The sequence below is a fragment of the Asterias rubens genome, chromosome 6 (assembly GCF_902459465.1).
Source record: "Asterias rubens chromosome 6, eAstRub1.3, whole genome shotgun sequence".
NCBI lineage: Eukaryota > Metazoa > Echinodermata > Asteroidea > Forcipulatida > Asteriidae > Asterias > Asterias rubens.
In genome coordinates, this window is record NC_047067.1 from 8111974 (window position 1) to 8123322 (window position 11349).

Consider the following 11349-nt stretch of genomic DNA (forward strand, 5'->3'; position numbering starts at 1 on the left):
TCAAAACCTTCTCCAAGAGAAACATTGCTGTTAGATTTAACGCTTTGGACTATGACATTATTTGTTACATGTACATGGGCAATTATATCCACACTAATGGGCAAAAAAGTGCGACATGGAAAGGGAATGTTGGATAGTCACAAAATTAAGTTTGTTGTCATGTATTTTGGTCTGTGTACATTCAGAAGCAGATGAGGATTGTGGTTAACAAAAAAAGATGCCTGTCTTACAAAGTTATCCCTTTGGTCCATTAGTGTGGAATTGCCCACATGTATGATATGAATATGGGCCCAGTTAAATAAAGCATAAAAGCAAAACAACTTGCTCAGCACAGAAAAGTATTGCTTAACAGAAACAGGTTTCCACCCAAAATAACATAGCAAATAAATTTGTCAAGAGGTGTTTTCTGCATGCCTAACAGCTTTATGAAATAGGGCCTTGGTTGGAAATATGTTTTGGAAGTAGTGTATAATTATCAACACTAAAAGGTGCGTCAAATCTGTGTGGTTTTCCTTATACTTTGTGTTTTGTGGAGTCAAAAATTCTTTTTAATTTGTGAACTAAAATAGTCCGCCATTTTTAGGAGTCCATAATTTGCTTCAACAGAATGACAGACTATGTTACTTAAAGAGAGTATAAAAAGAAAACCAAACAATTTCCAGGTACATGTTTATCTGTGTGGATCATTTATTTATTTATTTTAAAACATATTTTCAACCATATCCATTTCACAGCAAGCACTTTCTGAAGCCCAAAACAGTAACACCCAACTCGAAAGCGACGTGTCCCCTTTAGGCATGGGGGATAATTCAACAATAAAAAGTCGTACTCGGTACTTTTTATCAAACCTTGTTGAAAATTCATCACATCTCAAATTTCAACAATTTCAATCACATAGTCATCAAAACCTTCTTCAAGAGACACATTGCTTTTAGATTTGTGTGTAATTATCAACACCAAGGTGCCTCAAAACTGTGTGGTTTTCCTTTTACTTTGTGTTTTGTGGAGTCAAAAATTCCATAATACTTATACTGTGCACTAAAATAGTCTGCCATTTTGAGGAGTCATGAATTTGCTTCAACAAAAATGGCAGGTTGTGTTATAGTTCAAGAGGGTTACAAGAAAATACAAACGATTTCCAGGTATATTTTTGTGGAAAATTATTTTCTAATTTCAATAATATTGTCAGCAATTTCACGAAGGGCCAAAAAAGCAGCAAAATATGTCTTTTTCGAGAAAACCACGTTTTAAGTTTAGCTAGTTTTGAAACTACTAGTTGGTAGACTATTCAAAATTTAATCTCGGAATTTTTTACATGTCAGGGAAGAAGTGATCCTAAAAACTGTGAAATTTTCCAAATACTTTGTGAACTACATGTATGATGGTCTGCCATTTTGGGGAGTCAAACTACTGCTTCAACAAAATGGCAGATCATGTTAGTTCAAGACGGCCAAGGAAAACTAAACAATTTCCAGGTGTATTTGTGTGGATCATTATTTTCTAAATTTAAAACATCTTTGGATGACAGTAATTTAAGAGCGGCATATAGGGTAGAGACATGGGCCTTCGGTGATACATGTAGATGTTCATCCATGACTGCACAGAGATTTCTGGCTTTCGTTGAGTGGTTTCACATCACCAACCGTGATGGAAATGACTGGAAGTGGCTGTTGTGAAAATCTTGATGTAAAATGAAGAACCAATGCTTTGCAGCATTAAGCATCATCTTGTTTGCAGTGGCTCTTTGGTGAATGTCCTTGATGCATGCATTGAGTTTCATTAGTACAGTGTTGCAGTCTGGCATAAACATGTGTCCGTGGTCGCCTCATGCTCACATTGTAATGGGGCCGCATTCCTGGAGTCACCCTCCTCATCACCTGTTCTCTTTCAATCTCTCCCAATGTGGAGAAGATGTTATCAAAGTACTGCAAGATAATAAAAAAATCAAAGAAAAACAAATAACTAGTAGAAATAATTGTTGGTTACCTCACCTCTGTAGGTAATCAAGACTTTCCACCCCCTCAGCTTTATTATGGAAACATAATGAACTTACTTCTGTTTTGTGTTTTAAAAAAAAGGTATGAGTTCACTCTTAATCGCAAAACCTTGGCCAAGGCTAAGGGTGATAATCTAATACTAATAATTTACCATTCGGACAACCTCTCATTGAGCCAAATACAGTGATGGCAACCTGCTCCATCATTTGTAAATTAAGGACAAAAGGTCTGGAATCCGGAATTACACAATATCCCCCAGAAAGGGAGATTAAAGTACCCTCCATATTTTTTCATGAGGGATTCAAAGCATCGCACGGTATAGGTGCCTGCCTAGCCTGTGCATGCAGCACAATAGATTTCCCGGTTCAAATAATATGGCCAACTGACCATAAAAAAAATGGATACTCTGAGTTGTTCCGAGCGTTTGTAAGTTGGCCAACATAAGCTAGTTTGAATAAGATTTTACTTTTTTTTGTATACACCATCAGACATGGTTAAAATAACGAGAATGTATGGACCAAATTGCACAGTTTTCGCATGGGGCACTTTCGTAATATTTGCAGGATCTACATGCAGATTTGACATGGTTGTTCTGATGCAATTAACTTTGATCAAAGGTTTTATATAAACACCATCAAAATACCTTCCCTATAGCATCTGCACTCAGGCCTGGAATAACATGCTTGCTACGGAGACCATCGGTCTCCCTTGCCCCATGTACATGTATTGGCCTTGGTGCCTTCAAAAGTTTCCCACTGAAGTGCCCTTTGCAAAATGCAAATGACCTTGCCCTTCCAACATGAAATTCCAGGCCTGCTCATGAGTCGGTCTACACTGCTGCCCCTTTCAATGTTCGATTTATCTTTTACATAAGGATTTGTTGTGATAATAATTCTGAGCAGTATTACCTGAGCATCCCTTGTCGCTAGGCAACATCTGAGCAGAACACAAACAACTAAAGAGGTTTTCCATCATCTCATTTTCTTATGTGCTTGTCTTGTCATTTCTCTTTTAGACCTGTAAAGAAAACAATTTTGGGTTGAAAAACAAAATTGACTAGAGTGGGACTCGAACTAACCACCTCCAGATTAACGTGTAGACATTTCTACCAACTGTGTCATATATGATCCCTGGCTACACGACAGTTTAAAACGATGTATGTACAAAATAGGGACACCGACATAGGTCTAGATAGCTCAGTTGGTATAGAGTGCTGACACATTAAAGGAACACGTTGCCTTGGATCGGACGAGTGGGTCTATAAAAAGCGTTTGTAACCATTTGTTATAAAATGCATATTGTTGGAAAGATGTTTTAAAAGTAGAATACAATGATCCACACATATTTGCGTCGAAGTAGCATGGTTTTCCTTTTACTTTGTGAACTTACACGGTCGGCCATTTATGGGAGTCCAAAATTTGACTCCCATAAATGGCCGATGGTGTTTGTCGACAAGGTATGAAGAAAACTACGAAATTTCGAGGCAACTTTGTGTGGATCATTATATTCTACTTTTAAAACATCTTTCTGATCAATGCATTTTATAACAAACGGTTACAACACTTTTCAAAAACCAGCTCGACCGATCCAAGGCAACGTGCTCCTTTAATCCATTTATTAAAAACATTTATGTTTAAAGTACATGGGTGTCAAATTGCCTGTGTTTCGATGCAAAACATTTCAAATGAATCATGCTTTTATATGATGACCTAAAACTGTATGCAATTAGCATTCCGCAAGATCAAAAAACATTGAGAGGGGACCAGTAGCTCTATCTTGATGCTTCTTTTTACAGTACGCTCTGTATAGTCTTCACCATAAGATGGATCAATCACAGGATTAACTTAAAAAAGCAATATAGGATATTTCAAAGTTACACTTCAAGAGGTGTGTTTTGGCGACAGTAACCAATACAAATTTTGATTATTGGCCTGTGATTAACCGTTGGCTAATTCAACCAAAAAAATTATTGGTTACAACCGCCAAAACGCACCGCTGGGGTTATGATCGCACGAGGCATTCTGATAAAGAAAAACAGTGAAATCATTCAATTGGTGACAATGAAACACCCTGAATATATTCATGCATACCTACAGACATTATTGGTTGGCACACACCATAAAGTTGGCGCTAGGCAGTCGCAGAAACGTGGCCATAACATGCCACAACAAAATCATTAAAATGAAAACTGTTTTAATTCTGGACGCAAATCTCAAATACAGGAGTTCAGTAAAACTTTTTTGTTAGCGGTACTGGGCCCAATTTCATGGCTCTACTTACTGCAGAATTCTGTGCTAACGATCACGAATCTCTGCTTACGAGCAAGCGCCGAGTTTCTGCCCTAGCCTTGTAAGTGTAGAATGCCTAGTAACAGGGAGTACGCACGCGCAGAAGCCAAAATTCACCGCTAACCCGTGAAATACGCGTGTCGTAACCTCCGTAACCTTGATTCTGTCCTTACGGTAAGCAGAGCCATAAAATTGGGCCCTGTCGTAAGCTAATATATTTAAAGATAGAATAACAACAAACTTGACTGCAACTTACCATGTGTGTATTGCAGGATGATGGCATATTTCACTAATTTCAGTAAAGCTTCTATGGCACTTTATGTACTCGTGTCTCTTCAGCAGCCATTTCAGGGGAGGCCTTGCAGGTGGGCTGCCTCCCCACACATCTTCCTGCACATCTCAGAGTGTCATCTTCTCAAGGATTCCTACCAGTAAAACAAAAAAAATATTGGGATTGAGCAAAGAAAAAAATGCCCTGTCTGTTTACCTTGAGGTTTATTATTTGATAAGTAAAATAAATAAAGAATACAACACATGTCATAATAATATTTGTAGTAATAACTAGTTCTTCTATAGAGCACATTTCACAATAACCCTCTCAAGGCGCTTTACATTATTGCATTGGTCAATTGGCCATAACATTCTTTTAATCTGTCTCAGCTCCCTTGGGGGTATACAACCTGGGCAACCCTATGCTCTAAGGGCTTTTCATACACAGTATCAACCTCTACCCTAGCTGGTACCCACTTATAGTGTCCCGACCGGAATTTGAATACACACTTCGATGACCTAACCACCAGAACTTAAATTTGATGATCAGGAAAATCTTTGTTGCGCCATTTTGAGAGTGTTGTACAATGAATTCCTCCATGATTGTGCAGTTAGTGAACATATTAGGTGACACTCAATCCATTAAAAACAGATTTTTAAATGCCTACCATAAAATTCATATGCAATTTTACTCCCATAATGGCAAATGCTGCAATCAGCAGCCTTAACTGACAATGATGCAGTGGGTCAAATACTCATTTTCATTACTAAAATTAGTTGAAATTTTTGGCAATCTCAAATATTAGTAAAATGTTTTTCAAGTAACAGAGCCTTATCCCAAGCCCAAGCGGGTTGCTGGCAAAAAATTAATGTCCACATAAAAACATTCTGACTTTCTAAAACAGATACTTTCTTCCTATTCAAGGTATTAAACCTGCCTTGCTAACACAAAAAATAAACTTGGAAGGGGGTGGGGGGACATCAAACCTTTTTCAATTCTTCTTCCTCAAGCCGCAACCTCTCATCTGCCTCTCGCTTTTTTCTCTCTGACTCTTTTTTACTCATCTCTAAGACTTTTTTGGTCTCGTCATCGTCTGAGTCTGTGTTACTTTCCAGGAGAATGGTTTGCCTTGGTTGTTTACTGCCACAAAAAGTGAGGAGAAAAAAAATCAATTAACAAATTGTCACATGTTTTGTTCTCAATTTATATTTGGTTTACCGTAACACCATGTGTATAATCTACTTACTGGTTACATGATTACATTAAGTTGAGAACTTGTCTTGATATATATTCTACTATCGCAATTGTTTGCATATTGTCAGGTAAGGGTTGAAAACAAATATATTAACCTCCATTATATACATATTTAACCTATTTATCATTTACAAAGCGGCAATAAATTCACCAACAGTGACACCACAGGCCAAAAACAAAAATCGGATATAGTATAAAGGTATTAAAAGTGAAGAAAACTTAATAAGCAGTGGTATCAATGTAATGTGACGTCTAACCTTACACTCTAACTAGGCCTAATTGGGGGATAATGATGTAAAAGCTCCTATTCTAATCTAATTGATGAGCTAATACACCCAAACTATAGTATCAATAATAATACGAGACATTTATATGGCAACATTTGCGCAACTCAAAACATAAAACAATAAACAAATATACACAAAGCGATTGTTACAATAGAAAGCAAGCTACGTATACGAGTCTCAAAACAACATTGATAAAGAAGCACAAGACATACCAACCGTCGATTTCACAAAACTCTTCCTAACTTAAGACTAATCCTAGGACTTAGGACGAGTCCCAAACCTGCACTGTAGCATGCAGACCTTTACATTTATCCTAAGTTAGGACGAGTTTCGTACTAACTCGAGATAAGACGAGTCCTAACTCTTTGTGAAATCAACCCCAGGCATGTTAGTATTAACTATCCATGACAAAAATGAGGAAAAGAGAAAACCAGGCAAGAAAAACAGAGGAAAAGATAATATTCCTGTACTTTTGTACACAGAAAGTGAAATATAAAGGAGGAAAATCAAAATCCAAAAAGAGGAAGTCATCTGAAAGGACAAAACTTAAACATATAAGAAGTCTGCAATGGGTTTTGAATTATACAAATCATCTGGAAGATAACAATAAATGAAAAATGCATACATGTTTCAATATGAGGATGACAGATAAAAACAAACAAAACTTAGAAGTCTGCAATGGGTTTTGAATTTTAACAAAATAACCTGGAAGAAAACAATGAATGAAAAAAGCATATTTCAATATGAGGGTGACAGATAAAAGCATCCATTTAAATAGTATTGAGGGAAAAATATGTTTATAAATTTACAAACCAAAATAAGAAACATTTCATAAACAAGAAATCAAATGACATGTGACAGGCATTTTACATAAATTAATGCCTTATCAACGTTCAACAATATTCAAACAAAAGTATACAATATGAACAACGATCAATTAAAACCACAATTTTAAGTCTTGTAATGTACATGTATAATATCAAATAATAAACCACAAGGGAAACCGATCAGGTATATTTTTTAATGATTCCGGGAGCAGGATTTGAACCAACGAACTCCAAATTAACGTGCCAGCACTCAAGGCCTTATACTTCACGAAAGGTAACGAGGGCGATTGCCCCTCTGGTCATTGCCTTTGAAATGCTCAAGTAATTTACAATTTCCACATAAGGTGCACCATTACCAAGGGAAAAATGCCTTGGTGCCGGTGCCCTTTCACAAACAAAGCATACAGGCCTGCTAACCCTGTGTTGGTGGGCTCTCCATTTTGTCAATATCTTAGTTCAGGGTGCCATGTATTATTGTTTCTACTATATTACTTTCCAGTATGCACTAATAATCCAATCAAACCAGAGTGTGATATCAGGCGATAACCCAATCACAGTTTTCATATTGCACTCTGAGTATTGTGAGTGTCAATGTATCACGCTTCGCATACGGTCAGTGCAAAAGTTACATTCTGAACTTTGCATGGCAACACCAAAAACAAAAACCCAACCTAACCTCATTGACTTGATTAGGCTGGTAGATAAATAGTTATTGAGTGACATGAAATCACATCGATGATGAGAAAATATTTAAGTACCTGTTGTCGTCATAGTTCAGCCTCTTCCTTGAGGGCGCAAAACTGAAGCGCGAGGGCTTAAACGACTCGCTCCTTGCAGACCAATTAGATTCCCTCGTCGACGGGGCTGTGAGGGACAACCTTTGAGTTCTCTCGGCATTGAGTTGTTGTGGCCTTGGAGATGACGTCCCGTTGACTAATGACTTTAGGAGAGAGGTTGGACTCTGGGTTTCCTTGGTGCAGTGGTAGTGGACAGACAAGTACCTGGGTATGAGGATGCGGCGACGGAGCTTGGAGTACTGGAAGGCGTCAGGCGTCAAATTTGTAGCGCTTAAGATGAATGATAATTACCCTGAAAGAACAAGATAAATTGCCCCACTATCAAGTCCAGAAAACTCATTTGGTTTGACAGGTCGGACAGAGGTGATGAATGATCAAATAATCAAACAAGGACAGGAGAATACATGTTGGGAAAATGTTTTCTGTAAGCTGATTGGTTTGCTCTGCGATTTATTGGAAAACAATCAGTCACCACTTATAATTTATAACGGTTGCAGAAATTAAGAATGACTCGAGACATAGTTCTTGCGATCTTCAGTGTCCGCTTGTAAGGTTGCGGTTTTTGGAAAGGCGAGAATGAAAGACATAACATGTCTGATTGAAAACCATTGGACCAATTTGCATTCGAAAGCTTTGTAAGTGACAATGATGAATTTAAACAGGTTTACGAAGACAAATTTATCAATTCTTTAGAAAAAAAAAGTGAAAATGAAAGACAGCACTACCTTTGATTGAGCACCATTGGACCAATTTGCCATCAAAAGCTTGCAATTGATGATAAATTGAAAAAGGTTTTCTGAAGACAACTCTTATACCAATTTATCATTACTATTGACAACATGAAATTCTCAGCAAGGAGGAAAATGAAGGTAAAAAAAACAGGGTTTGCTGTTCTGTTACTTCGATTACCTAGGATTATACTAGGATAATTGCACAGTGGTAACAGTTGGTGAAAAAAAAACAGTACACAGATGGACATCAGGGCATGAAAAACATGCACAAACACCAATGAACAAAGGTATTTAAAAGGCAAGACATATATATACATAAATCCTCAATCTAGGTACAAAATAGGGCTACTATAACCCAATATAAAACAATATTTTGTAAATGACAAAAATAAATAATTCTCAATATTATCAATCTTTAAAGACACTGGCACTCATATTGGGTTTTGTCCATTAAATGCTGATTTATAGGCAAAATTATAAAGAAATAATTAATATACATTATAAGTCACATGTAAAAGTTCAGCTGAATGCACTGCCTAGTTGCTAAGAAAACAGCAACAAACAGCTTCCAATCAGCATCACAAAAAACACATCCCAACAAAAACTTCTATTACCTTGGTAGCTTAGTGAACTTATGCGTGACTATAGCCTGCTTGCAGTCACATTCTCCGCAGGCATACTCTATACCCTCCTCTCTGAAGAACTGCTCCAGCGCCGTCTGGATCGACCCGATCGGGTTAGAATGACTGAAACATGGACAAATTATAACAATCGTTAATAGGAGTCCCTAACCACCGGTTCTTTTCGGAACCAACACTAGTCACATAGAGATATTCACATGTTGTCACCGCAAACCTCTCTAAGTTAGGCCGTGTTCGAATTGGCGACTTCGGCTACAGCTACGGCCATTCTTCAACACTGACAGACGCGCTGATCTAGCCGTAGCTGTAGCCAAAGTCTCCAATTTGGACACGGCATTATACCTCAACCTGGATCGACCCGATAGGGTTAGAAATACTGAAATATGGAAAAGTTTAAAACAATTGATACAAATATTGAATTGTGACAATTAACATTTTAAAATTGAAAAAGTATGGCAATGAATTTACTTTTATAGAGAAGGAAACTTCTCCAAAAATCACATTATTTTTGTTTCTTTTTGGTTTTATTAAAAAATACCAAACAACAAGTCCGGTAACAATTATTAAGTTTACAAAAAGTGACATCAAGAGTTTATGATGTATATTAGAATAATTTAAAGATAAAACATAGTCATTAACAATTAAAAATTATAGAAAAAGTGATAGATAAGATATATAAATGCATTCGCTAACACAGAATTATTGAGGTGCAGTCGAGTCTGAGTGAAGTCCAGTCTACCTTGTATGTGGGAAAAAATTCTGACATTTGAGAACTTTGAGGAAGAGCCGAAAGTACTCCAAAAAGGAGAACATTCTCAATACATGTACAGATTACAATAGATATTGCCTTGGATCTCGTGCTTAAAAAGATATTCAAATACACAATATATCGTTCAAAATTAGGGAATACATTATGACATTAACAAGATCTCCTGTACTGTTTTTAACACTCCAGTAACATAGCACACAATTATAAAATACAATGCACAATACAGGACACAATAAAACAGTCACTTAAAGACTAAAGGAAACAAATGTCAGCACAACACCCGCACTAGAAGCAGCCCAACAAATCACATCATCTCAGGAATAGAAATAAAGGTTTTTTACACAGATACGAGAGTATCTTATATACAAGAGTTCTAGAATAATATCATATAGCATAAAATCAGAACCCTCCCAACTGAATGTTATGTGGCACAAAACGGGGAGGAATACAAAACGGAAAAAATATTTTAGAACTTTGTTGAGCCAGAGCCGAAAGTAAAAAAAAAAAAAGAGTATTCTCAAGAGGAGAAAAAATAATTGCCAAAAAAATAATTGCTCCTTCTGGGCATGTCCAGCGAGAGATCGTAGAGTGCATGACTTCAAATCATCCCCTTGGATAACAGCAGAACTGAAAAAACTCATCTCATTAAAACACACCCTGTTTACCAAAGCAAAACGAGTAAACTCTCCATCTGCCTGGCTGAACTACAAACAAGGTAGGAACAAAGTGAAGAACTTGACAAAATCTTCATATTGGTGTATGTCAATCGCTTATTGCTGCATCCGACAACAAGAGAAGCTTCTGGTGCTTTGTTCGGGATCAAAGAAAGTCCAACTGCCTCGCTGCTTTTCAGTCTGCCGGTAAACTCATCCATAAGCCGGAATGAAATTCGCCCAAGCCTTCAATGACTTTTTTACCTCTGTCCATTCTCCAGCTGTAACATGCACAGAGACCCCTCCGTCGTGTTCCCTGCCAATACCCGAGCTGCCTGAATTTACAGTTACCTTTGAATGGCTGACTAAGGCCCTATCTTCATTGTCATCTCACAAGGCACCTGGTCCAGACACAATCTCATCATCAATTCTTCGAGCTGCAAAGACCCCACTTGTACCACCATTACTGCGAGTGATGAATTCATCTCTTATGAAAGGCTCCGTTCCTAAGGATTGGAAACTCTCACAAATCACCGCAGTATTCAAGGCCGGCAGTCGCAACTGCGTTACTAACTATCGACCCGTTGCATTAACATCAGTAGTTTGCAAGGTATTGGAAAGAGCAATAGCAGAAAATATTAATAAACATGTGAACTCTTTATGTCTGGTTAATGAGAAGCAGCATGGTTTCACATCTAAGAAATCATGTGTTACCCAACTCATCAATGCAACTCATGACTGGGCAAGTATTCTCGACAAGCCACATCCACCTCGACTTGACATCAATCTTCCTAGACTTCAGCAAGGCTTTCGACCTCATGCCTCACCACATTC

The 11349-nt window shown here is 37.5% G+C and overlaps 1 long non-coding RNA gene across 4 annotated transcripts in view; it reads right to left on the reverse strand.

The window, feature by feature from the left end:
- Positions 1–1444: 1444 nt before the first annotated feature.
- Positions 1445–11349, reverse strand: part of LOC117291504 — a 26308-nt gene continuing 16403 nt past the window's right edge. For all 4 annotated transcript variants that reach the window (XR_004519157.1, XR_004519158.1, XR_004519160.1 and 1 more), the window contains 6 exons: positions 9067–9198; positions 7683–8013; positions 5543–5696; positions 4542–4710; positions 2906–3014; positions 1445–1925 (listed from right to left, as the gene is read on the reverse strand). This is a non-coding gene — a long non-coding RNA (uncharacterized LOC117291504). The remainder of the gene's footprint in view (positions 1926–2905; positions 3015–4541; positions 4711–5542; positions 5697–7682; positions 8014–9066; positions 9199–11349) is intronic.